Genomic DNA, 27,767 nt, shown 5'->3' with positions numbered 1-27,767 from the left:
ATCTGGGGTTGAGGAACACCAGAGAACTCTTCATTTGTTTGTTTAGCTTTACTTGATAATGTAACCCAGTTCTTGCACGGCAGTAGATTAGAATAAGTTTAGGGCATTAAATATTAAAAATAAAACAAAAATAAATACTCCACCACTTTTTGCTTCAATCACTTCTAACCTCAAAGATATATATATTTTCTAACAAGATGCTTAGAAGAAACTGAAGAATACTCCACTTCTATCTTCTCCCTTAAGACTCTCTTTAGATACCATATCGAGAACAGTGAAGTTATTCTTTGCAGAATTATTTCAATAGATTATTTTTCTCATGGTCTTGCATTTGCTCAACAAGATGTATGAAGAAGAATAGAGTTAAATCACACATTCCTTGGATTACAGTGTTTGTTACAAAGTCAATACTTTTATGTCCTACTTTTCAGTTCCCCTCTTAGCTCTTGAGTGATTTCCAATTAATCATAGCTTCTTGGCTTCAGGTCTGGTAAAGCTGAAGGACTATAAGGCCTCCCGCACTGCTATATCTTCATGGTTTCTCTTTCAAAACTCTTTTATTTGGATGTGGAATTTATTTTCATGTCTTCAATTTGTTCTGCAATACACTGAACCAAATAAACTCTAAAATCACTTTAGGTAGCAACAACATTAAGACAATCTATATCAAAAAGTTTTGGCCTCCCACCACTGCAGAAGCCAATATGCTTAGCTAGGGCTTCTAAGAACGCGTTTGCTTACCTTTTCAATTTTCCCAATTCTTTTCTGATCTCAAAAGTTTTTGGCTTATGTAATTAGATAAGTCTTCACTATCTCATGTTAATAAGGATATTATATTTTGAGCTACTTAGAAATGAGAAATAATTGGTTTGAAGTATCCAATCAGATTTTTTTCTGTGTTCCACTGCTTCACGAGGAAAGACATTGTGGAAAGTATTACAAACAGAAAAGTGTAAACCCAATACCTTCTATCATTGTGGAGGACATTCTCTCCCTAAATAATTTGAACCAAATTATCTTTTTCGGGAAATTACTGTTTGGTAATTGAAGTCAATTCACAAATTTTAATTTCTTATTTTTTTAAAAAACTTTGAGTTTAAATACCACTACAACCTTGTTTTTACACAGTAAGAGTATTTTTCCTGGTTAAGGACAATGCTCAAGGGAACCTACATGATTTACAGCAAGGTTTGTGAGGTTTGTGAAGAGCCATCTTCACTCACATTGCTCCTTCTCAGCTAAGTCTCTATGGATTTCTTTACATGAAACACTATTTTTCCAGGTAATTTTAAATTTTCTTAATAGGCTTAGTTGTGAAAAAAGTTTGAACAATTAAAATTTACCTGTCATAAATTTTTAAACTTTTTTGAAATTCCTTTATCAGAATCGCGAATTCACCAATCCTAATTCCAAATTTACCATAAAAACAGTTAATATGTTTTTTCCTGATATGCTGTCCATGAATCTATTATTTTCCAGTGGCTTTGTTATGCATGTATATGATCATATGAGCGGATGCTGAGCAAAATGAACTCCAAGCTATGGAAACAGAGTTATTTATTAGCAGTTGTTGTTTCTAATGTACAATGTGATTTCTATTTTCTTTGGGATTTTCCTCTATGGTTTATCCCTTGCTGTATTTGATTTTGGTACCCTGTCAATTGTGCATACATTTACCTTAATTAGGGAAGGGAACAGGAACAACAAAATGGCGAGACAGAGGACAAAGGGCAAACCAATGCAATAGCAATACTCACAAGACAATAAGTTGGAAATGTACATTACAACTTGTGAGGCGTATTGGGGTGAAGTAAAACTGAGAGAAAAATGAGAGAGGGGGTAACAAGTTTGAAAAGTTGTGCATTCACTAGCTCACAATTGCTGTAACCCCACTGAACATCACTTTGACATTAAAATTAAATTTAAAAAATAAGCTGCATGAAATAAAATTTCACTGTATTGGTATAGTAAATATTATTATTTATGTAGTAACTTTTTAAAAATCAGTACTATTTGACATCTAATTTGAATTAATTACCCATTTTTAATCACAGGGCCATCCACTTGAATGTTGTCCAACTAGACAATATTTTCACAATATACTTGCCAATATTTTGAAAAAAAATAAATTTAGTACTTTCTCATACTAAAACAGAAAACACGTTAATTTTACAGAAACCCAGAAGTTTTAAAAGTAAATAAGTTGTTAAGAGGACAGAATATATGTGGTCTTCAACATTCCTCTGACTAATAACTACTCATTTTGAAATAATGAACATTCCATACCTGAGAGATTCAAAATAGTATTTTTTTGCATGTTATGAAATTCTGCTATAGGTACATTTTCCAATGGGGTGTTACAGATAGAGAAATCAACAGAAAAATTGCCACATTCTGGTATAGTATAAAACTTTGAAACATCAGTTATAATTAATTCTTCAAGAGTAAGCAATTGTTTATAAGAATTAAGCTATTACTTCTATGACCATCAATCCCAAGGTTTATGCAATAAAGTCATCCTAGACCAACGGTTTCCAACTTGTAGGGTGCACCTCGAAATCCCCTTAATTCAGGTCATGAATAGCTTATCTCCATTGTGAAAAAATACTACACCTCTGCTAATGTGATGCCCTACGTGTTCTGGAAAAAGCACCACAAAAAACTGGGTTGCATCATTTTTCCTCCACTGGTATTCTTGCAAATATTATTTATATTTATACTTTTATAACTATCATAGATAAACAGGATTCTAATATCAGAAGATTACATTTCAAAGCCCACCTAGGCAGGAAGGTTCCCTAGATTCTTATCTCCAATAAACTTCTCAGCAAAAGCCAGACACAAGTGGTAGTGATGTTGAAGTGGTAGCGCACAAGCCTTGAGCATAAACAGCCTCGGAGACCGTGTCCAGGCCCAGATTTCAACCCCTAGGACAAACCAATAAAACAAAAACAAAAACAAACCCCAAACCTAGCTTTTTTCTCATTGTATACAGAGACATGTAATTAAGGAAATTGCTTCCTGTATTACATACAGGTAGAAGAAAGAAGTCACATAATTATTCTCTTCATACAATGTTATACCAAAGCCTCAAAAAATTGCTCTTTTTCTAAATTTATAAATTAATATCATCCATTGTTGGCAACTCTGTCTACATTATTCACAGCATTTTATAAATAAAATGTTTGAAATATCTATTAACAGAGTTCTAAATATAGCTCCCTTGAAAGTATATTCTAGGCAAATAGAATGCAGGAAACATTTGTAAATTTGTCAATTAAACCCTCTACTTAAAAAGAATTTTGTAGTATCCTATAGAATATGAAATTACAAACAAAACCAAAATATATATTTTAAATCTAAACTTTAATTTAGCAAGATCTATAAAGTCCTACATTAGACGAAGTTTGCTTTATCGCTAGGCTTAAGCTTTTGTAATCCTTCATCCTTTCCTTGGAATCTAACAGAATGAAGATTACTTACTTTTTCAAATTTTGGATGGGAATCATGAGCCATTTTGCATCTAGGAGTGTTCTGTAATGAAGAGAGCATTTAAAAGCACAACTGAGGATTATATATGAGTTGCATTTCAATAGGAAACGACTTCTCAACACATAATAACAAAATTAGCCCAAACTACCAATTGCGTATTTCTTTCTTGTTTCCTTTCTTTTATTGAGACAAAATTATACTGCCTGGTCCAGGGAAGGTATCACTATGTAATTCCAGTTTCTAATGTCCTGTCAGTCTGAGTGCTAGAATTCTAGGCTTGTATCACATTGACCCGCCATAGTTTCTTGGTTTATTTAATCTAGATACAGACTAGCAATTCTGAACTTCTCCAGTGATATCATCCACTAGACTGCTCAGACTGTTCATGTACTATTTTAAAAGGTGTTCTAACATTTCACAGAGGATATGATCATTTTCAGATACACCTGTGGGGTCTCTGACTCATTCCTCCATGGATCCGATCCCTTTCATAATGATTAAACGACTCTCTTACTGTCTCCGGTCCCTATCTATGTAATATTCTTAAACTTTTTTGAAGAAAATTCACTTGAGGACTTTCTAACATTAAAAATTATCACTTGATTCTAGTCTTACTGAGGACATATTATCTATTGTTTCCTAACTTTTCTACATATTCTGAGAATTGCTTCATTTTTATATTTGTGTGTGCACATATAAGTGCCTCTGTGTTTATGTGTATGTTTGTACGTATGTATGCAAAAGCCTCAAGCTCTTATTCAGCCATCTTGCTCATGACTGGTATTCCATCACTTGAGCCATTCTTCTAATACAGCTTTTGGCTCATTAATTATAAATAGTATCTCAAAGACTGTTCTGCCCAGGCTGGATGCTAACCTGAGCTGAATAGCAGAGGGACAGAGCCCAGGACCAGAGTTCAAGTGCCAAGACCACCACCAACAAAAAATATATAAGTAAAGGAAAGAAAAAAAATGTGATCTTATCCACCAGTTCATGGCTCGTATAATCCCTGCTCTCTCAAGATGGACTTTTTTTCCAGTTAAGTCCATGCTCTTATATCTGACTTGCATTGTAAACAGAATTATTCTTCCATTCTACTTTCTACAAATTTGCGTGATTAACAAGCGTGATTTAGAAAGAGAGTGGCCTCATACTTCGTGTTCCACGTAGGAGTAATGATTTCCCTATATCACTCTCATAAATCTACATACTAGACTTGGCTTTATTGTTTCAATATTGTCTTATTTGTACAGTCTTCTATAGCGTAATGAACCCTTAAACTTAAACACAGAACTTCTCTTTCTCCTATTATTGCTATTGATTCCCCTACTGTTAACTCATGTACATTTGGGAAATAATGTGCAGCACATACACTCATAAAAAAAATGATCTGAGAACCTTCTCCCCATTTAAAATTCGCCTTAATTTACAGAGGACTTACAAAGTTTGAACTCAATATACTCATGGATAACGTATTTATAAGCAATATAAATGTTATTTTCTCTTTACTAAGTTGTCTCTGAAACACGTGTTACCTCAGGTCCAAAGGTGTCCTTGTGTTATTTCGGTGAAGCTAGAAAACATTCATTATACCTCAAGCATCACCATCGATTGTTCCTGGAAGTAACTGTTACTGGATGTGGAAACTGATCCTAGGAGGAGAATGGAATACAGAGGATTGACAAAGTTCAAGTTAACTTGTGATTTCCTTTTTACTGTATGAGAAAAGCACAAAGATGGCGACAAGGCAGTAGGGAAATACCAAAGCTCTCCCCAACCAAAAAGAAAGTTCGAGTTCCAATGCTTAATCTCCCTAAGAGACCGACAACAACAAAAAGACAAACACTCAGAGAAAAACAGGAGGTGGAAAATAATAAAAAGACAGAGAGGAAAAGAAGAATTTCAGAACAGAGAAAAGCGAAGACCCCTCCCCCAACATTCACTGGCCACAAGGCAGCTTGCCAAGCCATGGCCAGCCGGCCCGGAGGGGGCTGCTGGAGTCACAGAGACACAGGGGGCTGCCTGCAGATCACCCGTGCAGAAGCTTCCTGAGGTACCAGTTCACAGACCCTCTGATAACCACAAATAGAGAAACCTACCAGCTGGGAGTCTCCACGATGATCCCACCCCCACCCCTCACTCTCCATCCAAGCAAAGAAGCTCCATCCCACCAAAGCTGCCTGGCACCAGCAGCGCAACAAAGGGAGCTGTCTGCAGATAGCACATAAGCCACCTGAGGTACTGGTGTCAGACCCGCTGATTGCGATGACCCAGTGGAGGCCACCGGGGTCCCAGAGACACAGAGGGTTGCCTGCAGATCACTCATGCAGAAGATGCCTGAGGTACCGATGTCAGACCCGCCGATTGGGAAAACCTGGCAGGGGCTGCCAGGGTCCCAGAGACACAGGGAGCTGCATGCACATAACTGGAGCAGAAGCCGCCTGAGTGTGGACACTGTGGATCCGACAGCTTCGAAAGAAGCAGAGACAAAAGAGAATCACACAGAGCCACCACCGCCCAGCCTAGCCCTCAACTACCCCAACTGAACTCAGATTGCAACAACGACTGACAACCTACACCACACTGAAACAACTAGCTCCAGGGTGAATACCCCAAAGGGGACAGTGTATCCCTCAAGGAGACCAGAGCTGAAGGGAATCCCCAGGCCCTGACCCAGACTCCCTACCCCAACACCCTGACCACAGGACCCAATAAAATTGGGAACTGTTCGAGAGCTCCACTGGCCCTTGGAGCACATTCTGCTGGCCAGGCTAGAGCAAGAGCACCCCAGGAAGGGAGCTTAAACACCCAAGCCAGGAACAGCGACCCTGGGTCAAGACAATCAACTGTAGAAGAAATGTAAACTGTGTACCCCAGGCTGCATAAACTAGGTGGTATACACAGCAGCACAGGCCTAACCAGCATGCACCAGGTGGGGGGCCAGAACCAGGCCTGGCAATCCGGTACCTGAACAACACAACCAATACCTCCCAACTGAGCATATGCCTCAGCAGAGGGATGAAAAACAGGGAACTGCACCCCTTGGGAAGCACACCTGTGACAACAAAAGACCTGGAGACTCAGCACAAGAGAAGCCAAAACCCCACCAAAACCCAACTCATATACTCTAGGCTGGGATTGGTCAACACAGGCCACCAGCACCTGATAGTAGGCAGGAGCTCAGGCTGGTAAGGTGGCTCAGCATTAGAGTGATAGTCTTGGGTGCATGAGACCCTGGATCTGATTCCTCAGCATCACATGAGCAGAAAAGGTCAGAAGTGGTGCTGTGGTACAAATGGTAGGGTGCCAGCCTTGAGATGAAGTGCTGAAGGACAGCAACCAAACCTATAGTTCAAGCCCACAACCAGCCCCCCAAAAAACCAACCAAACAAACAAACAAAAACATCAGGAGCCCATAGCCGAATCCAGCATCTGGGAGAGTGCATCCAGAGCATCCGATCTTGCCAAGAGCACACGTAGGAACAAACAGGAGCAGTCTAGGGTGCTCATCCCTTCCAAAGGTGGGAATTGCCAGCGATCTAAAGGTACGCCCCCAACAGAACCCAGACCAGGTACAGACTCTATCTACCAATGCAGAATCAGCAACCAAGCAAAGACAGACACACCAAAACAAAATTGCAGATTAGTCTCCAATAATGCTTGAACCCCATGAGAAAATCACCGAGAAAAATTACAAGGTTTATCACTACCCAGGATAGCAAGCTATCCTCAATAGCCAGCAGCCACGTAGGGGAGAGCCCCAGTGGGAGCAAAACAGGAATGTAAGAAAAAAACTACATCCAAGGGATGCTGGAGGCTATGACTCAAGAAATAAAGCGAGAAATAGACCAGTAATTGAAAGAGCACAAGGATGAGCTATCAAAAGAGATACAAGATATCAAACAGGAGTTGCATGCAAAAATAGACGCTGCACAAACCTCAGTAAGAAGTGAGATAAATGCCAAATTAGAGGTAGTACATACCTCATTAAGAGGTGAGATCAATAGTTTGAGAACCAACATCGAATCCATAAAGGAATCCATTTCCTCCATACAAACCACAATAGAAGCCACGATCAGCAGAGTGAATGAAATGGAATGTAGAGTGTCAGATACAGAAGACAGAATACACCAACTGGAACAAAAAGTGACAGATATGGAAAAATCACTCAAATTAAACAAAAGGGAAATTCTAGAGAAAGAAAATAATGCCAAGAAATTTAACCTTCATATAATTGGAGTGGACGAAGGTGAGGAATTTCAGAGCAAGGGAATGCAACACCTATTCAACAAGATAATTGGTGAAAAATGTCCTCCCCTCAAAAAAGAACATCTTACCTACATAACAGAAGCATATAGAACACCCAACAAGCAAGATCCCAGGAGAAACATTTCTAGACACATTATAGTAAAAATGATAGATCTGAATAATAAGGAAACAATCTTTCATGCAGCAAAAATGAAGAAGGAGCTATACAACAATGGGGAAAAAATTAGAATCATTGCAGATCTCTCCACACAAACACTGAATGCAAGAAAGGCCTGGGAAAGTACCATACGAGCCCTGAATGCCAATAACTGCCAACCCATACTGATATACCTGGCAAAGCTAGCATTCACATTCGCTGGAGAACTGAAAATTTTTAATAGCAAAGAAAAACTAAATGAATACATAAACATTAAGCCAGGATTACAAAGAATACTAAGAGTGGAGACACAACCTGAAGAAAGAAACCAGGAACTGGGACCTGCACCCAGACAGGCATTAATCAGTCTAACTGAGCAAGCACAGGAGGAAAGGAAAGAAGAAAAACTCAGGAAAACAGGGAATGACAGGGACAACAATGCATCTCTTTATACTTTCTCTTAATATTAATGGGCTTAATTCACCACTCAAAAGAAAAAGAACTGCAGACTGGATCAGAAAACATGACCCATCGATCTGTTGCCTTCAGGAGACCCACTTCTCAGCCAAACATACAAGCAAATTCAGAGTAAATGGTTGGAAAAGGATCTACCTATCAAATGCCCCCAGGAAGAAAGCAGGTGTAGCTATCCTGATATATGACAAAATAGACTTTTCCTTAAAATCAGTTCAGAAAGATAAGGACGGACACTCCATATTAATACCAGGAACAATCCAAGAGGAGGTATTACCATCATCAACTTATATGCCCCAAATATTGGTGCACACAGATATGTTAAACAAATACTCTCAAACTTACAGAATAAAATAGATCCCAATACGATAATACTAGGAGACTTTAACACACCAATCTCACCAAAGGACAGGTCTACCAACCAGAGGATTTGCAAAGAAGCTACCGAATTAATTGAGGCCGTACTTCAAGCAGAATTAACTGACATCTACCGAGTATTTCACCCTAAAACAACACAGTACACATTCTTCTCAGCAGCTCATGGAACTTTCTCCAAAATAGACCATATCATAGTTCATGCAAGGAACTTAAGCAAATACAACGGGATCAACATAATCCCCTGTATCCTATCAGACCACATTGAAATCAAGCTAGTTCTCAATAACAAAGCATACTGCAGAAATTTCTCTAATACATGGAAATTGAACAGTACACTCCTTAGCAATGCCTGGGTAATGGAAGAGATCAGAGAAGAAATAAAACATTTCCTACAACTCAATGAAAACACTTCACAAAGAAACTTGTGGGACAGAGCAAAAGCAGCCCTGAGGGGCAAATTTATTGCCCTCAGTGCCCACATCAAGAGAATGGACACAGACCAAGTAAATAATCTCATGTTGCAATTAAAACAGCTAGAAATACAAGAAAAAATAGAACCTAAAGTTAATAGATGAAGCCAGATAACCAAATTAAGAGCAGAGGTTAACCAATTACAAAATCAGAAAATTATAGCCAAAATTAACCAAACAAAAAGCTGGTTCTTTGAAAAATAAACAAAATTGATGGACCGTTGGCAAGATTAATTAAAACAAGAAGAGAGCAAACCCATATTAACAGGATTAAGGATTCCACGGGAAAAATCACAATACGTAACCAAGATATCCAAACAATCCTAACAGACTACTTTCAAAAGTTATAATCCCTAAAGGAAGAAAACCTGGCATAAACGGAAGCATTTTTAGAGAAATACAAGTTGCCCAAACTGAGCAAAGAAGAAATAAACCAGTTAAATAAGCCAATATCCTACAACAAATACAGGAAGCTATCAAAAGTCTTCCAACAAAAGAAGCCCAGGGCCAGATGGATTCACAGCAGAATTCTATAAGACCTTTAAAGAAGAACTAATACCCATACTCCTCAAGCTCTTCAGAGAAACAGAGAAGGAGGGAGCTGTCCCAAACTCATCCCCAAACCAGGCAAAGACCCAAACAAAAAGGAGAACTACAGGCCAATTTCCTTGATGAACACAGATGCAAAGACCCTTAAGATTCTAGATAACAGAATCCAGAAACACATAAAAAAAAACATACACTATGACCAGGTAGGCTTCATCCCAGACATGCATGGATGGTTTAACATATGTAAGTCAATAAATGTAATCCAACACATCAACAGAGCCAAGGTCAAGAATCACATGATTATCGCCACAGATGCAGAAAATGCCTTTCGTAAAATTCAACATTCATTCATGCTAAAAGCTCGGGAGAAAATAGGAATAGGAGAAACTTTTCTTAAAACAATAAAAGCCATTTATGACGGACCAATACCCAATATTATACTTAATGTGGAAAAGCTACAACCAATTCTCCTAAAATCAGGAACAAGACAAGGATGCCCACTGTCTCCACTCCTATTCAATATAGTCCTGGAACCCTTAGCCAGGGCAATAAGGCAAGAAAAATACATTAAAGGGTTCAGCATAGGGAAAGAAGTTAAACTATCCCTTTTTGCAGACGACATGATACTATACCTTCAGGATCCCAAAAACTCCATCCCCAAAATCTTAGAAAACATAAATTACTTCTGCAAAGTAGCAGGATAAAAATCAAACCCACAAAAATCAGTTGCCTTCCTGTACACTGACAATGTACAAGAAGAGAGGGAAATAAAGGGAGCAATCCCATTCACAATAACTGCCCCAAAAATAAAATATTTAGGAATTAATCTAACCAAAGATGTAAAAGAACTATTTAATGAAAACTATAAAAAGTTAAAGAACAAAATTGCAGAAGACACTAGGAAATAGAAAGACCTCCCATGCTCTTGGAAAGGCAGACAATATAGTGAAAATGGCAATACTGCTCAAATTAATATACAAATTCAATGCAATTCCTATTAAAATCCCAATGATGTACATCTCTGAAATACAGTAAACAGTCCAAAAATTCATATGGAACCACAAAATACCTAGAATAGCCAAAACAATTCTAGGGAATAAAGACAACAAGGGAGGGATGTCCATGCTTTACTTCAAACTCTACTATAGAGCCATAATAACAAAGACAGCATAGTACTGGCACAAAAACAGACCCGAAGATCAATAGAATAAGAAGATCCAGAAATAAATCCACATGCCTATAGTCAGTTGACATTTGACAAAGGAACCAAAGACATACAATGGAAGAAACACAGCCTTTTGAACCATTGGAGCTGGGAAAACTGGGTGGCCACATGCAGAAAACTAAAAGTGGACCCCAGCCTATCAACATGCACCAACATCAACTCAAAATAGATTAAAGACCTTAACATTAATCCTGAATCTCTAAAACCACTGCAGGACACTGCAGAGACACTTTAACTAATAGGCACAGGAAGGACTTTCCTGAACAGAGTCCCAGGGACACAACAAATTGGAGAGAGACTCGACAAATGGGACTACCTTAAAATAAAAAGCTTCTGCACAGCTAAATCTATCGCAACCAAGCTAGAAAGACAACCAACTAATTGGGAAAAATATTTACCAGCAATATATCAGTCAAGGGGCTAACATCCATTATATACAGGGAAACTAATCCCTCCCAAGCCTAACAAACCAATTACTAAATGGGCAAGGGAACTACAGAGAGACTTCTCAGATGAAGAAATAAAAATGGCAAAGAAGCACATGAGGAAATGTTCATCATCCCTGGTGCTGAAGGAAATGCAAATAAAGACAATGCTGAGATACCACCTTACCCCAGTCAGAATGTCTCACATCCACAAATCAGCCAACAACAAATGCTGGAGGGGATGTGGAGGAAGAGGAACCCTATACACTGCTGGTGGGAATGTACACTTAGACAACCACTTTGGAAAGCAGTCTGGAAGGTCATTAGAAAACTAAAATTGAACCTCCCTTACGACGCAGTCATACCACTTCTAGGCATCTACCCTGAACAACAGGAACCAATATACAAGGACACGTGCACCTCCATGTTCATTGCAGCACTGATCTCAATAGCTAGGATATGGAAACCACCCAGATGACCCATCACAGATGAATGGATCCAAAAATTGTGGTATCTATAAACAAAGCAATATTATGCAGCCATTAGAAAATGAAAAATAATGACATTTGCAGGGAAATGGATGGAGCTAGAAGGAATCATGTTGAGCGAGGTAAGCCAAGAGCATAGAGACAAACGGTATATGGTCTCCCTGATAAGTTGATGCTAAATTCAAAATGTTAGTTGGTACAACAAAATTAACAGGACTTAAGAAACAAAGAACTCCCACTCATCTGGTCGAACCACTACTAAAAGTCCCGATGCTGCTGATCATATGTATGGTGTATAGTGTACAGTGTTATATATTATAGACTGTGATAGACAATTCGCTCCAGGAAAGTTAAAATGAAATTGTGATTTTAAATGAGCATCAATAGTCCACTATATGGTGAAATTATGTAATCACTGAACCACAATTTAAAAAAAAAGAACTTCAGGGAACCTAGGGAGTGAAGGGATGGTAGGGGGAAAACAATGTAAAGGGTAACAATACTCAATATGAAGTGTACTCATTACCTTGCTCATCTAACTGTAACCTCTGTATAGTATCTTTACAATAAAAAATAAAAAAAGAAATGAATCCAAAGGCTTGAAGGAAACTCTTTCCCTGACTTTTTCTAGTGTGTTTGACTCATAAATAACTTTTCTGTAAACTTCTAGTTGAGAGTATTACAGAAAGAAATAATTTACCGGGAAGTTCCTGGAAGATGGTGGAGGAGAAGCTGAAGGCTAAACAAGCTCTCACATAGAAAGCAGATTTAGAGTTCCAGTGAACAGTCCTAAGCCAGAGAATCACACCAAGTTTGCCATCACAGGACAAAGAGTTAGGCCAGAGAGGGAAAATCCAGGCAAAAAGACAGATCAGAGCACTTGCCAGGAGATGCCACTGCTGCAGAAGCTGTGGCAGCGGCAACCGTACCCACCATACCTGAAACAGAGAGAGGCTGGGACGAAGGAGCCAGACGCGGTGGGCAAGCAGATTCTACTCAACACCAGCAAGAACTGACAAAGAGCAGACATCGTCATCCTGTAGTTCGCAGACCAGAGATGACCCAGGGACCAAGACACTGCATGAGTAGAGGCCTAATGTCCTCACTCCTTCTCAGCGAGAAGAGGAGGGAAGGCCACCCTCCCCAGTACTGGAGATATCCATCTTGGATACTGACAAAGCTCGGTGGAGCTGCTAGCTTCAACTCAGGCATTGGAAGAAAACTAGAGACTTTTAGCAGGTCACAAGAACCTAAAGTGACCTGCCAGACTCAACTCCAACCAGAGAAAAGTCACCCAGCGCAGGTGCCAGCCCAAGGAATGGCTTTCTTCACTGGATAATCGGAGCCAGAGGCTGCCCCTCCCTTTAGCAGCCTTGACAATCAATTGAAATTTAGTAAACATAAACCCTGAGAGTGGCTACCGGCTGGTAGTTTCTCACAAACTAACCCCTGGAAAAAGCTACTGTTTGCTGAAAGGCCTCAACCCTACCCAGAACCTAGCCTCATCACAGCATCTCCAAACTTGAGGAAAAAGCCATCTCCCTCTTTTGTGACACTCAAGCAGATCTCCCTCCCATTGAACAAGAATGGGAAGAAGATCACAAAATCCTGGGTTAAGCAGAGCATTTTTCTGCCTGTTAAAAAAACTGACTTAAGAAACCAACCAAGCCACAGGAAATTCAAACACCACAAGCAGACCAAAGAATGCAAAAAGAGGTTAGCTACGGACACAAGGGAGATACAGGATTTTCCCCACCCCTCCCAAAAAAAATAAAAAAAATTCAATTTTTTTGCACCTTTTATAAAAAATTTTTTTCCTCCTTCATAGCAGAGCTCACACCAATTCTTCTCCAACTCTTCAATGAAATTGAAAGAGAAAGTTCACCACCAAACACATTTTATGAAGCCATCATAACATTCATCCCAAAACCAGACAGGGACTCAACAAAGAAAGAGTACTAAAGACCCATTTCTTTGATGAACATTGATGCAAAACTTCTCAACAAAATTTTGGCCAATCAATTTCAACAATTCATCCAAAAAATCATACACCACGATCAAACAAGATTCATTTCAGGGATTCAAAGCTGGTTCAATACACGCAAATCAATTAATATTATTCATTACAACAGGAGCAAGGATAAGAACCACATGGTTATCTCAATAGATGCAGAAAAAGCATTCGAGAAGATGCAACACCAATTATGTTGAAGATTTTGGAAAAATGAGGAATCCATGGAACATTCCTCAATACAATACAGGCTGAATATGACAAACCTAGAGCCAGCATTATACTTCATGGTGAAAAACTGAAGCCATTTCCTCTTAACTCAGGAACAAGACAAGGATGTCAACTCTCTCCACTTCTCTTCAATCTAGTATATTAGAATGCCTAGATACAGCAATAAGACAAGATGCAAACATAAAGGGGATCCAAATGGGGAAAGAAGAAGGAAAACTCTCCCTCTTTGCAGATGACATGATCATGTATTTAAAGAATCCCATAGACTCCACTCCCAAATTACTCAAGCTGATTCAAAACTTTGGCAAAGTAGCAAGGTATAAAATTCATGCCCCAAAATCAATGGCTTTTCTGTATGCCAACAATTAGAAATGTGTGGCTGAAATTAGGAAAGCAACTCCATTTGTAACAGCTCCCCCCAAAAATGAAATACCTAGGAATTAACATAACCAAAGAAGTGAAGAACCACTATGATGAAAACTTTAAAATCTTGAAAAAGGAAATCAAAACAGAACTTAGAAAATGGAAAACCTCCCATACTCCTGCATGGAAAGATTAACATCGTGAAAATGGCAATACTTCCCAAGGCTATTTACAAATTCAATGCCATACCTATCAAAATTCCAACGTCATTCTTCAAGGATATAGAAGAGGCAATCGAAAAATTCATATGGAAAAATAAAAGTCCCTGAATAGCAAAAACGCTCCTCAATGGTAAGAATGCTGCTGGAGGAATATCAATACCAAATTTCAAACTCTACTATAAAGCCATAGTAATCAAAACAGCTTGCTACTGGCACAAGAACAGACCTCAGCACTAATGGAATAGAACTGAAAACCCAGAAATGAACCTACAGACCTATAGCCATCTAATCTTTGATAAGGGAGCTAAAACAATAGAATGGAACAAAGACAGCCTCTTCAGTAAATGTTGCTGGCAAAATTAGTTAACTACTTGTAGAAAACTAAACCTAGATCCTTATAAAACACCTTGCACCAGAATCAAGTCCAAATGGATCAGAGACCTCGAAGTCAAAGCAGACTCTCTTAAAATATTACAGGATGGAATAGGAGAAACCCTAGGTCTCCTTGGCGCAGGCCGAAATTTTCTTAATAAAAACATGGAAAAACAAGAAATCAAAGAAAGGTTGGACAAATGGGATTGCATGAAGTTGCACAGCTTCTGCATGACAAAGGACATAGCTAGCAATATCAATAGAAAGCCCATGTATTCGGAGATCTTCACTACCCATAAAACGGACAAGGATGTTATTCTAAAATATACTTGGAACTCAAAAAATTAAATCCCCCAACAACAAATCCTCAAAGAGGCAAATGCCCTATAAATAAGTGGGCCAAAGGTTTAAAGAGAAACTTCTCTGAAGAAGAAAGAAGGATGTCCAATAGACACATGAAGAAATGCTCAACCTCTCTAGCCATAAAAGAAATGCAAATCAAAACAACATTGAGATACCATCTAAACCCAGTTAGAATGGCAAAAATCAAGAACTGTAAAAACAACAGATGCTCAGGGGATGTGGACAGAAGGGAACCTTACTTCATTTTTGGTGGGAGTGTAAACTTGCTCAACCATTTTGGAAAGCAATATGGATGTTTCTCAAAAGAATTCACATAGAGCTCCCCTATGACCCATCAATCCTACTTTTGGGCATTTACCCAAATATTTACAAACATGACCACACTAAAGCTACCACACAACTTTGTTTATTGCAGCATTATTTATCATAGCCAAGATATGGAACCAACCCAGATGCCGCTCAGTAGATGAATGGATCAAGAAAATGTGGTATATATACACAATGGAATTCTATGCCTCCTTCAGAAAGAATGACATTGCCCCATTTGTTAGGAAATGAAAAGTCTTGGAAAAATTTATATTAAGTGAAGTAAGCCAAGCCCAAATTAACATAGATCTCATGGTTTCCCTTATTTGCAATATCAAGTATATGTATGAGTCAAGCAGAAAAGGTCAGATAATTGATGTTAGGAAAATGAACCCTTGGATATGTATTTAAATGTTTTTTTTCCTTTAATGCATTCGTTTCTAAGGCATTTATAAGATTATTAACCGTTGATTTGTATGTCCTTGCCCCTCAGTATAACCCCAACTTTCACTATATTTGATGTCGGTATAGTTTGTGGAGGAGAAAGTGAAAAACATGTTGTTTAAGGATACAGGTGGTCTCATTTTAACAATGAGAAGTACAAGCTGTCATATCGAAAACGAACTTTACTATTTTGTTTGCGTGGGGAGGATTGGATGAAGGGGGCGAGGGGAGGCTGGGAAGGGATGTGAAGGGTAAAGAAAAGAAGAGAGTGCAATGGTTGATAAGAAATGTACTCATTGTCTTGCCCATGTAATTGTAACCCCTCTGTACAGTATGTTCCCGGCCCCAATTTTTTCTAAATCTTTTTTAAATTTTTAATTTTTACCTTTTTTCAAAAAAAAGTTTTCTAATAAATTTTTTTCTCTTATAATTTTTATTTTAGCTGTATGTATGTGTGCGCGCACGTTTTTCTTTCTTTCTTTCTTTCTATTTTTTTAAATTACCTTTTGTTTTTGTTTAGCTCTACTGAACTTCTGATCTTTTTTCTTTCTTTCTTATCCTTTTCACATTTTCTTCTCTTTGGTTCTTCTTTATGTTACTTAATTGTTGTTCTGCACATCCTCAGACAAACCTGTAGTCGATTATTAGGCCTTATCACCCATTGTGTACACACTTAATCCACAAATTTATTACTCAATTCAAAACCTCTTAGACTTAAGTTCCTTAATAGCAATACTACTTCTTTATAACTATATAATATTTTAAGTAAGTTTATATTTAAATTTTTCACATCTCCTTTATTTCCCTCCCCTTCTCTCATATTCATGTTTTTCTCTTAATAGATTGTTTCTGTTTCTGCATAATATATTTAATTTTTACTGTTCTATTTTTTCTGTTCTCTTTTTTTCCTTTCTCTTTCTTCTTTTTCTCTCTCTGTACTTTCATCCTATCCAGCCTATTTCCTGCTTTGAGATTAGGACTTAAGTTAACTCACCCTGTGCCTTCCCACATCACTCTATTCCTATTTTTTACCCACATCTCTCCCTAAACCTAATAATTTCTAGCTTACCAAATTCTTTTTGCGGTTTGTAGCCCATTAATATATAGTTGTTTGATGTTGAATAGATGTATCTGTTGAACTAGATTGTATCTGCAGACTATTGACTGTGCAAATAGAGACTTCGGGTGATGCTTGTCTTAAGTTAGTGTTCCAGCACAAAACTGGTGTTATTTTCATCCCAAATGGGCAGAGTAGGCAGAAAACCACAAGAAAAATGGCAAGTCCGGGTATCTCCACTCCCACTCATGATAACCAGGGACAGAAGAGATAATGAATAATCCAGAGGAGAGTTACCAAATAGCTCTACAAACACTGCTGGCAAACATAATTAATGAAAATATTGAAAACCTACAAAGGACTCTGTATGAATGTGATAGGGAGAGACAGGAGGCAAACAAAAGATAAATGGAGACAAACAAAAGGTCAATGCAAGAAAAGATTGAAAACACACAAAAGACTCTGTATAAGCGTGATAGGGAGAGAGAGGAGGCAATCCAAAGGTTTATACAGGAAAATCATGAGCATGAGGAAGCTACACAAAAACTGATACAAAATTTGCGTGAGCAGCTTGAGCATACTCGAAGAAAAAGGCAGGAATGGCGTGAACAGGATGAGAACACTCAAAGAAAACTACAGGAATGGCAAGAACGTGAGGAAACCAAGCCAAGAGTAATACAGGAATTGAGAGGGCAGGATGAAAATACACAAAGATCATTGAAAGCGTTCACGGGATCCATTAACAAAGAGCTGAAGGAAGTCAGGAAGACCACAAAGGGAATGCTGAATGGAATCCAACAGAATGAATGGGAGTCCTAGGAACCAATAATCAGTCAACTAAGTGATTTGAAAATAAACACAGAACACCAAACTAAGGAAGAAGTTCATACAAGATCTAAAAAAAAGTTTCAACAAAGAATTTGAAGCCATCAAATCTGACCAATTAGAAGGAAAAGAAATACAAAACGAAGTAGAAATTCTTTACAGCAGTTTAGACCATGCAGAAGATCGAATCTCGGGATTGAAGACAGCCTAGATATTACAGAGAAAGAGCATACAACCATCCAAGACACGTCCAAGAAATATGGTAGATCTATCCAACACTTTGAAGACACCATCAGAAGGCATAATCTAAGGATAATGGGTGTAGAGGAGCACCTAGAAAGAGAAATTAATGGTCTAGGAAATTTGTTTAACAGGATCCTAGCAGAGCACTTCCCAAACATGGAAAAATATAGGGCTCTTCAGTTATAAGAAGCTTTTAGAACCCCAAATAGACCAGACCAGAATAGGACATCCCACTGTCACATTATAATCCACACAGGATCAACTCAGACCAAGGAAAAGATTCTTAAAGCTGTCAAGGAGAAATGATTAATCACCTATAAAGGGAAAGCAATTAGAATCATCTCAGATTTCTCAGCGGAGACAATCAAAGCAAGAAGAGCCTGGAATGACATATGCCAAGACCTAAAAACAAACAACTATCAACCAAGAATACTGTACCCAGCTAAACTCTCTTTCATAACTGAAGGCCAAATAAAAACCTTCCATAGCAAAGAAAAATTGAAAGAATAACTTTCCACCGAACCAGCCCTACAAAAAATTCTTAAAGATGTCCTACACATAGAAAACCAACAAGACCACAGTTAAGGCCAAGAAACTGCACCCAAAATGAGAATCCAAGAACCATAGAAAGAACCCAGTTTTCGCAGAACCCAAGAAGGTGGATAACATGGCAGGAACTTCCAAGTAACTCTCAGTCCTATCTCTCAACATTAACGGACTTCACTCTCCAATTAAGCGATATAGACTGTAAAATTGGATTTAAAAATAAGATCCTTCTATCTGCTGCCTGCAGGAGTCATATCTTGCCATAAAAACAAACACATTTTTAATGTTAAAGGATGGAACAAAATCTACCAAGCAAACAGACCCCATAAACAGGCGGAGTTGCAAACCTTAGAGCAGATAAAATAGACTTCAAATTAAAATTACTGAGAAGAGATAAAGAAGGTGGCTACATACTAATTAAGGGATCTCTCCTTCAGGTGGATATTATAATTCTAAATATTTATTCGCCAAACAAAGCATCACACAAATTTATCCAAAGAAACATTACTTTCCCTAAAATCCCACAGAGATCCAAAGACATTAATTGTTGGGGATTTTAAAACACCACATTCCCCACTAGATGAATCAACTCGGTAAAAACTCAACAAAGAAACCGCAGATCTAAACAGCTGCATAGATCAACTAGATTTAACAGACATCTACCGAAGCATCAGAATACACGGTTTTCTCAGCAACACATTGAACATTTTCTAAAATAGACCACATTTTAGGCCACAAAGAAAACTGGTCCAAACTCAGAAACATTGAAGTTATTCCTTGCATTCTCTCTGACCACAAGGGAATAAAATTAGAACTCAACACCAAAAGCCACCAAAGAAATTCCTGTAACAAATGGCTGCTCAACAACACTCTGCTGAATCACGAGTGGGTCATAGAAGAGATAAGGAAGGAAATTCAAATGTTCATGCTATTCAAAAAAAATGAGCACACAAATTACCAGCTCCTCTAGGACAGAGCAAAGGCAGAACTCAGAGGCAAGTTTATAGCTCTGAGTTCCTACATAAACAAATTGAAGAGATCTGAAACTAACAATTCAATGAGACATCTGTACGTCCTTGAAAAAGAGCAGCCAGATAAATGCCAATCCAACAGACAGAAAGAATTAATTAAAATTAAATCAAAATTAAATGCATTAGAATCCAAAAAAACTATAGAATAAATCAACAAAACAAAGAGTTGGTTCTTAGAAAAAATTAACAAAATTGAGAGACCCTTAGCAAATCTTATCAGAAAAAGAAGAGAACACACCCAAATAAATAAACTCAGAGATTAGAATGGAAACATCACCACAGAAACCACCAAGATTTAGAATATTATAAGGGAATACTTCTCAAAATTTTATGCTAATAAGTTTGAGAACTTGGCAGAAATGGCTCTTTTCCTAGCAATTATTGACATGCCAAATCTAAATCAAGATGAATCAAACCATCCTAACAGGCCCATATCAAGCATTGAAATTGAAACAGCAATAAGAGACCTCCAAGCTAAGGAAAGTCCAGGACCAGAGGGTTTTAGAGCAGAATTATACAAGGCCATCAAAGCAGAGCTCACACTAATACTCCTCCAAACTTCAATGAAATTGAAAGAGAAAGTTCACTACTAAACACATTCTATGAAGCCATCATAACCCTCATCCCAAAACCAGGCAGGGACTCATCAAAGAAAGAGTACTAAAGACCCATTTCTTTGATGAACATTGATGCAAAACTTCTCAACAAATTTTGGTCAATCGACTTCAAGAATACATCCAAAAAATTATATACCTCCTTCAAGCAGGATTTATTTCAGGGATGCAAAAGTGGTTCAATATACGCAAATCAATTAATATTATTCATCACATCAACAGGAGGAAGGATAAGAACCACATGGTTATCTCAATAGATGCAGAAAAAGCATTCGAGAAGATCCAACACCCCTTTATAATGAAGATTTGGAAAAATTAGGAATCATGGAACATTCCTCAATACAATAAAGGCTGTATATGACAAACCTACAGCCAGCATTATACTTCATGGTGAAAAACTGAAGCCATTTCCTCTTAACTCAGGAACAAGACAAGGATGTCCACTCTCTCCACTTCTCTTCAATCTAGTATATTAGAATGCCTAGATACAGCAATAAGACAAGATAGAGACATAAAGGGAATCTAAATAGGGAAAGAAGAAATAAAACTCTCCCTCTTTGCAGATTGCATGATCTTGTATTTAAAGAATCCCATAGACTCCACTCCCAAATTACTCAAGCTGATTCAAAACTTTGGCAAAGTAGCAAGGTAAAAAATTAACCCCCCAAAATCAATGGCTTTCCTGTATGCCAACAATGAGAAAAGTGTGGCCGAAATTAAGAAAGCAACTCCATTTGTAATAGCTCCACAAAAAATAAAATACCTATGAATTAACATAACCAAAGTAGTGAAGGACCGCTGTGATGAAAACTTTAAAAACTTGAAAACGGAAATCAAACAGAACCTAGAAAATGGCATAAACTTTCATGCCCTTGTATTGGAAAGCTTAACATCATGAAAATGGCAAAACTTCCCAAGGCTCTCTACAAATTTAATGAGATACCTCTCAAAATTCCACCCTCATTCTTCAAGGAAATAGAAGAGGCAATTCAAAAATTCATATGGAACAATAAAAGACCCCGAATAGCAAAAACGCCACTCAACGGTAAGAACGCTGCTGGAGGAATATCAATACCAAATTTCAAACTCTACTATAAAGCCATAGTAATCAAAACAGCTTGGTACTGGCATAAGAACAGACCTCAGCACTAATGGAATAGAACTGAAAACCCAGAAATGAACCTACAGACTTATAGCCATCTAATCTTTGATAAGGGAGCTAAAAAAATAGAATGGAAGAAAGACAGCCTCTTCAGTAAATGGTGCTGGCAATATTGGTTAACTACTTGTAGAAAACTAAAGCTAGAACCTTATATATCACCCTGCACCAGAATCAACTTCCAATGGATTAAAGACCTCGGAGTCAAAGCAGACACGCTGAAAATATTACATGATTGAATAGGAGAAAACCTAGGTCTCCTTGGTCCAGGCAGAAATTTTCTTAATAGAGACTAAGAATCACAAGAAACCAGAGAAAGGTTGGACAAGTGGGATTGCATGAAGTTTCAGAGCTTCTGCATGGCAAAGGACATAGCTAGCAATATCAATAGAAAGCCCACGTATTGGGAGAAGATCTTCACTAGCCATAAAACGGCCAAGGATCTCATATCTAAAATATACTTGCAACTCAAAAAATTAAATCTGCCAACAACCAATCCTCAAAGAAACATCTGCCATATGAATAAGTAGGCGAAAGTCTTAAAGAGAAACTTTTCTGAAGAAGAAAAAAGATGACCAGTAACCTCATGAAGAAATGCTCAACCTCCCTAGCCATAAAAGAAATGCAAATCAAAACAACATTGAGATACCACCTCACCCCTGTTAGAATGGCTATAATCAAGAACTCTAATAACAAGAGATGCTGGAGGGGATGTGGACAGATGGGAACCTTACTTTATTTTTGCTGGGAGTGAAAACTTGTTCAACCACTTTGGAAAGCAGTATGGAGGTTCCTTAATAAACTCCACATAAAGCTCCCCTATGACCCAGCAATCCCACTTTTGGGCATTTACCCAAATATTTACAAACAAGACCACACTAAAGCTACCAGCACAACTTTGTTTATTGCAGCTTTATTTACTATAGCTAAGATATGGAACCAACCCAGTTGCCCTTAAGTAGATGAAAGGATCAAGAACATGTTGAATATATACAAAATGGAATTCTATGCCTCTATCAGAAAGAATGACATTGCCCCATTTGGTAGGAAATGGAAAGTCTTGAAAACAATTATGTTAAGTGAAGTAAGCCAACCCCAAAGAAACATAAGTCCCATGGATTCCCTTATTTGCAATATCTAGTATATGTATGAGTCAAGCAGAAAAGGTCAGATAATGTGAAGTTAGGAAAATGAAACATCAGATATGTATTTAAATGTTTTTTTTTCTTTCATGCATTTGTTTCTAACGCATTTATAAGATTATTTCTTTGTTGCTTTGTATGTCCCTCCCCCACAGTATAAATCCTGCTTTCACTGTATTTGATGTCGGTATAATTTGTGGAGGTGAAAGGGAAAAAAGTCGTTTAAATAAGGATACAGGTGGACCCATTTCAAGAATGAGAAATACAATTTGTCATGTCGAAAACGAACTTTACAACTTTGATTCGGGAGCGGGGAGGATTAGATGGGGGTTGGGGGGAGACTGGGAAGTGATGGGAAGGGGAACAAAGGAGGAGGCTACAATGCTTGATAAGAAATGTAGTCATTATCTTGCCCAAGTAATTTTAACCCCTCTGTACAATATTTTCACCACAAAAAATAAATTAAAAAAAAGAAATAATGTGCCATTTGAAGGCCAGCATAGAACAAAAGGAAATAACGTTGTTTTAAACATGTTCTACTCCAGGGACTGGCAAGGTGGCTCAGTGGTCGAGCGCTTGCCTTGCATGCACGAGGCCCGGGTTCGATTCCTCAGCACCACGTAAGCAAACATAAGCCAGAAGTGGTGCTGTGGCTCAATTGTTAGAGGGCTAGCCTTGAGTTGAAGAGCTGAGGGACAGTGCCAAGTCCCAGAATTCAGGCCCATGACTGAAACCCCCCCCCCCAAAAAATGTTCTACTGCAAAGAAACAAAGACATGGAGGTTTCAAAGTCTTATCGATGTATATTTCACCCCTGAGATGATTCTCTTCTTGCAGGGGTCATTTATCAATTCCTTTAATTAAGTTCTGAGTTCTCCAGAGCAAGAAGGATTTCAAAGAAGCATCCAGTGAGTATAATCGGGAAAAAGAGCCTCTTCTCAGATCAGTACTTCTTTAAGGAGGGTTCCAATGAAATATGGGTTTTTTTTTATTTGCTTGTTTGCTAAGTGTGTGTTGGTTCTCTGGCTTGAACCCAGAGGCTGGACCCTGTCCCTGAACAGTTTTCTTTCCTGCCCACCAGCCCCCAAATCTAGTATTCTACTGCTTGAACCAAAACTCCACTTCTGGCTTTTTGCTGTGTAATTACAGATAAGAGTTTGACAGACTCTCTTGCCTGGGTTGGCTTTGAAATAAGATAATAAGAAAGCCAAGTGACATCAACTGTATAGACTTCTCTTTCCAACGTGAAATATTAGATGAAGTTTATTTTAAAGCTAATATTTGACAATTTTTTTCTTTTTTTATTGTGAGCATACCGTTCAGAGGAGTTACAATTACATTGGCAAGATAACAAGTACATCTCTAATCAAGCATTGTTTCCTCCTCTTTTTTTCCCCATCCCATCCCTTCCCATACTACCTCTCCCCCCTCCTGGTCCTCCCTCCCCCCCACCAAAGTTGTAAAGTTCTTTTTTCGACGTTAGAACTTGTACGTCTCATTGTTTCAATGGGTCCACCTGTATCCCTAGTTAAACGATTTGTTTTTAGAGAATATGTCCAGCAAATAATCCATAACATTACTCAGCAAAATTAGGTGCACTGAATAATTTTGGAATTATTTGTATTGCTTGGGAAGATTATTGATCTTTTCATTCCTTTTGCGGAAAGTTAAAAGTCATATTTCACCTTTTTTTATTGGTTGTGGGGCTTGAACTCTGATCCTGGGCGCTGTCCCTCAGCTCTTTACTTCAACTTGAGTGCACTACCACTTTAGTTACAGCACCACTTCTGGGTTTCTGGTGGTAAACTGAAGATTAGTATCTCATGGACTTTACTGATCAGGCTTATTTGAACCACAATCCTCTGGTTTCAACGTCCTGAGTGTCTAGGATTACAGGTGTAAACAAGAAGCACCTGGCAGATATTTGCATTTATGTGCACTGAATAAAACTATGTTGACAATGAATGGAAATTTTAACCAAATGATGACATTGCAGCTTTTCAGAAAAATTGACATAGCAATAAATATGTCCTCTATTTCCATTTTGTTACATTAATGACTCATGAGCTATGGGACCCTTACATTAGCATCCTCTGACATCTGTATAGGTCAATTTAGTATCAGATAATGTTCATAGAGAAATATAGAAAGACTGTGATTTTTAGAAAGCCAAGGAGATCACCTATGAAACAACAGCATAGAAGGAGATACATTTTATCACACAGAGATTAAGAACTAGCCTAAGAGATTTAGAATGCTATAGACAATGACGAAAAGCCTAGTTGACAACAAGTTCTTCAATAACCAAAAATGGTTCTCTAGAACAGTTTCTGGTATACCTTAGTTACTATCATTTATTCCTCACATCTGCAGTTATTCTTTATCTTCTGTCACAACACTTAATTACCCTCTGCCTTTTTTGGTGCCATAACTGACCAAAAGGTTTCAAAATCACACTTAGACTACCCTTCTCTTTGTGATTAGCAGTGACGATACCAAATGCTGGAATCGTTGAATTTCCAGAATTAATCTTCACCTGACATCTAAGCACATTCCTGGCTTTAATAGCTATGACTTAATGAACAAAACTTTTTTTCAACACAGTTTCCTAATATAAGTACATGAATTAGGGACTATTGTCAAGTGTCAATATGGAAGGAGCAATTATATATTACAAGTATGGGTTCTTTATTTTGCATTTACTAACTAAATGTTTTTGTTTTTGTTTTTGTTTTTGTTTTGCCAGTCCAGGGGCTTAAACTCAGGGATAGGGAATTATTCCTGAGGTTTTTTCTTCTTTTTTTTTTGCTCAAAGCTAGCACTCTACCACTTGAGGCACAGCACCACTTCCAGAATTTTTCTTTTTATGTGTTACTGAGGAATTGAACCCAGGGTTTCATGCATGATAGGCAATCACTGTACCATGAAGCCCCATTCCCAGAGCCCTAAATGACTTTCTTAAGATGGCATTACATTTTTATTCAGTAACTATGTATCATAATTTTGGCCAGGTGCTAGAAATGATGTGGAAAGCAACACAATACAATAAATCCAGTAAGGCTGGATGGATAATGAAGAACTGTCATGGTCTAGCCAGGGCACAGAGGGGCTTATCTCATGGAGCTGTTTCAACAGGCTGAGCAAGACAGCACCTGAACTACAGCCCACCTCCAGAATGAGAGGGCAACCTTGGGTTCTAGCCACATGTGGATGCCGAACCCCCTCCTCCAGCACCCATTCAACCATTTCTTGTGAAAGAGGGAGAGAAAAAAGTCACAATTACAATTAAAAAGGTTGCTGGTGGCTTAGAACTCTAATCCTAACTACACAGGAGGCTGAGATACAAGAATCATGGTTCATAGCCAGCCCCGGCAGGAACGTCTGTGAGACTCTTATATCCAAAAAACCACCAGAAAACCAGAAATGGTGCTGTGAGATTAAGTGGGAGAGTGCTAGCCTTTTGCTGAGGAGCTCGGGAACAGTGCCCAGACTCAGAGTTCAAGCCCCACGACTGACAAGAAGTGGACTTCCTACCACCAGAAGTCTACTGAATAACAACCACTGTCTTAGGGACTGAGCTTCCTGTGAAGTTGAAGTCCTAAGTAGGTCACCAGGCTTCTGTGTGCCTCGGTTTCCCCAGCTGCAAAACTCCACAGAATGAAGGATCCCCTTCCATATGGGGATAGGTTAATGATGAAAGAGAGCCATGTTTTGTTTCATAATCCCACATCTGTTGCACGATTAATAAAAGACCTCATCTGAGCCCTTTCCAGGTATCTTCTTGTCATTTGCTCACAGAACTGCAGAGAACCTTATCGGTAGGCTGCTCCCTCTGTGCCTAGCCATGTTCCAGAGATCCCTCTCTATAAATCCCTTGTTTCCTAACAACTGTCCTGTGAGGAAAATGAGGTCTGATGGTTGCGGCCCTACCCAGAGCTTTACCTATGGTCAAGAATCGGCTGCTGTGGACTAAAAGTTGGGGATGCGCCATCTAAATTGATGACTGCGCATGTTGCGACCTGTCTACCAACCCAACTACAGAGGACCAGGCCTGGAAGAGCATACCTGTCACAGATAGGAGAACCTCGATCCAGCCCAGCCAGACCATATATTGAGTCTCTGTTTTAGAAATGCCCAAGACAGAAAGTTGGTTCCTCAGAGCCAGGGAGAGGAAACAAGCAGGGGTCATGGTGCCTCCAAGGGTGTTCTGACCTCAGCAGGGGTGGTTTGAGGGCGGCCACTCACCTGTGTTGCTGGGAGAAGCTGCTGGAGGCTGCTCCAGGTGGGGCCAGCAGTGATGGCAGTGTTTTTGTGGACAAATGGGCCCAAAGTAGAGAACCAGGTCCAGGGATCAGGTTGGGGCTTTAATCGGGCTGGCAGTGAGACATTGCCTGATATTTGAAATCTCAAAACTTGGGAAAGGGGGAAAGCAGCTGGGGCACGGGCAGGCTTCTCAATTTCCTACTATACTCCGAAGTCGCCTTGAGTCTCTTCCTCACCACTCAAACACCTCACCTTCCTCAACTGCTCGTAGTGGTGTAAACTAACATTGGGAATCCCGGTCCTACCAGGCAGCATGGAATGTGGGCGTGGCCACCATTCTTGTATCCCATTGGTCAGAAAGAACCATGAAAGAATGGGGGTGTGGCCAGAATCCAGTGATGCAAGCGGCATTGGCAGAGTCAAGAAGTTAGCATCTCCCCAGCCCGTTTTCAGGGAAGAATGTCAGTTCAGTTGGAGACAAGAGGGTGACCAGCTTTAACCGTATGGTTGCACAAATTATTGTGTATTTCTGTTTGTTGCCAGTCCTGGACCTTGAACTCAGGATCTGGGCACAGTCTGTGAGCTACTTTTGCTCAAGGCTGGCCCTCCAAACTGGAGCCACAGTGCTTCTGGCTTTGTTGTCACTGAAGTTGGAAAGGGGTCTCAAGGAC

At 38.8% G+C, this 27,767-nt stretch overlaps 1 long non-coding RNA gene across 3 annotated transcripts; it reads right to left on the bottom strand.

Moving 5' to 3' along the window:
- Positions 1-27,335, bottom strand: LOC138808657 (uncharacterized). Of its 3 annotated transcripts, none has more exons than XR_011366564.1 (4): positions 16,721-16,855; positions 5,028-5,144; positions 3,484-3,534; positions 1-608 (listed from the first exon to the last, which is right to left on the bottom strand). It is a non-coding gene; the product is annotated as an uncharacterized lncRNA (long non-coding RNA). The 3 variants fall into 3 exon arrangements; XR_011366565.1 differs by lacking the exons at positions 1-608; positions 16,721-16,855 and adding exons at positions 1,462-1,539; positions 27,079-27,335; XR_011366563.1 differs by lacking the exon at positions 1-608 and adding an exon at positions 1,462-1,539.
- Positions 27,336-27,767: the final 432 nt, after the last annotated feature.

Source organism: Dipodomys merriami, unplaced genomic scaffold (assembly GCF_024711535.1).
Source record: "Dipodomys merriami isolate MVZ:Mamm:240054 unplaced genomic scaffold, mDipMer1.0.p SCAF_465, whole genome shotgun sequence".
Taxonomy (NCBI): Eukaryota; Metazoa; Chordata; class Mammalia; order Rodentia; family Heteromyidae; genus Dipodomys; species Dipodomys merriami.
This window is presented reverse-complemented; position numbering and strand designations above follow the sequence as displayed.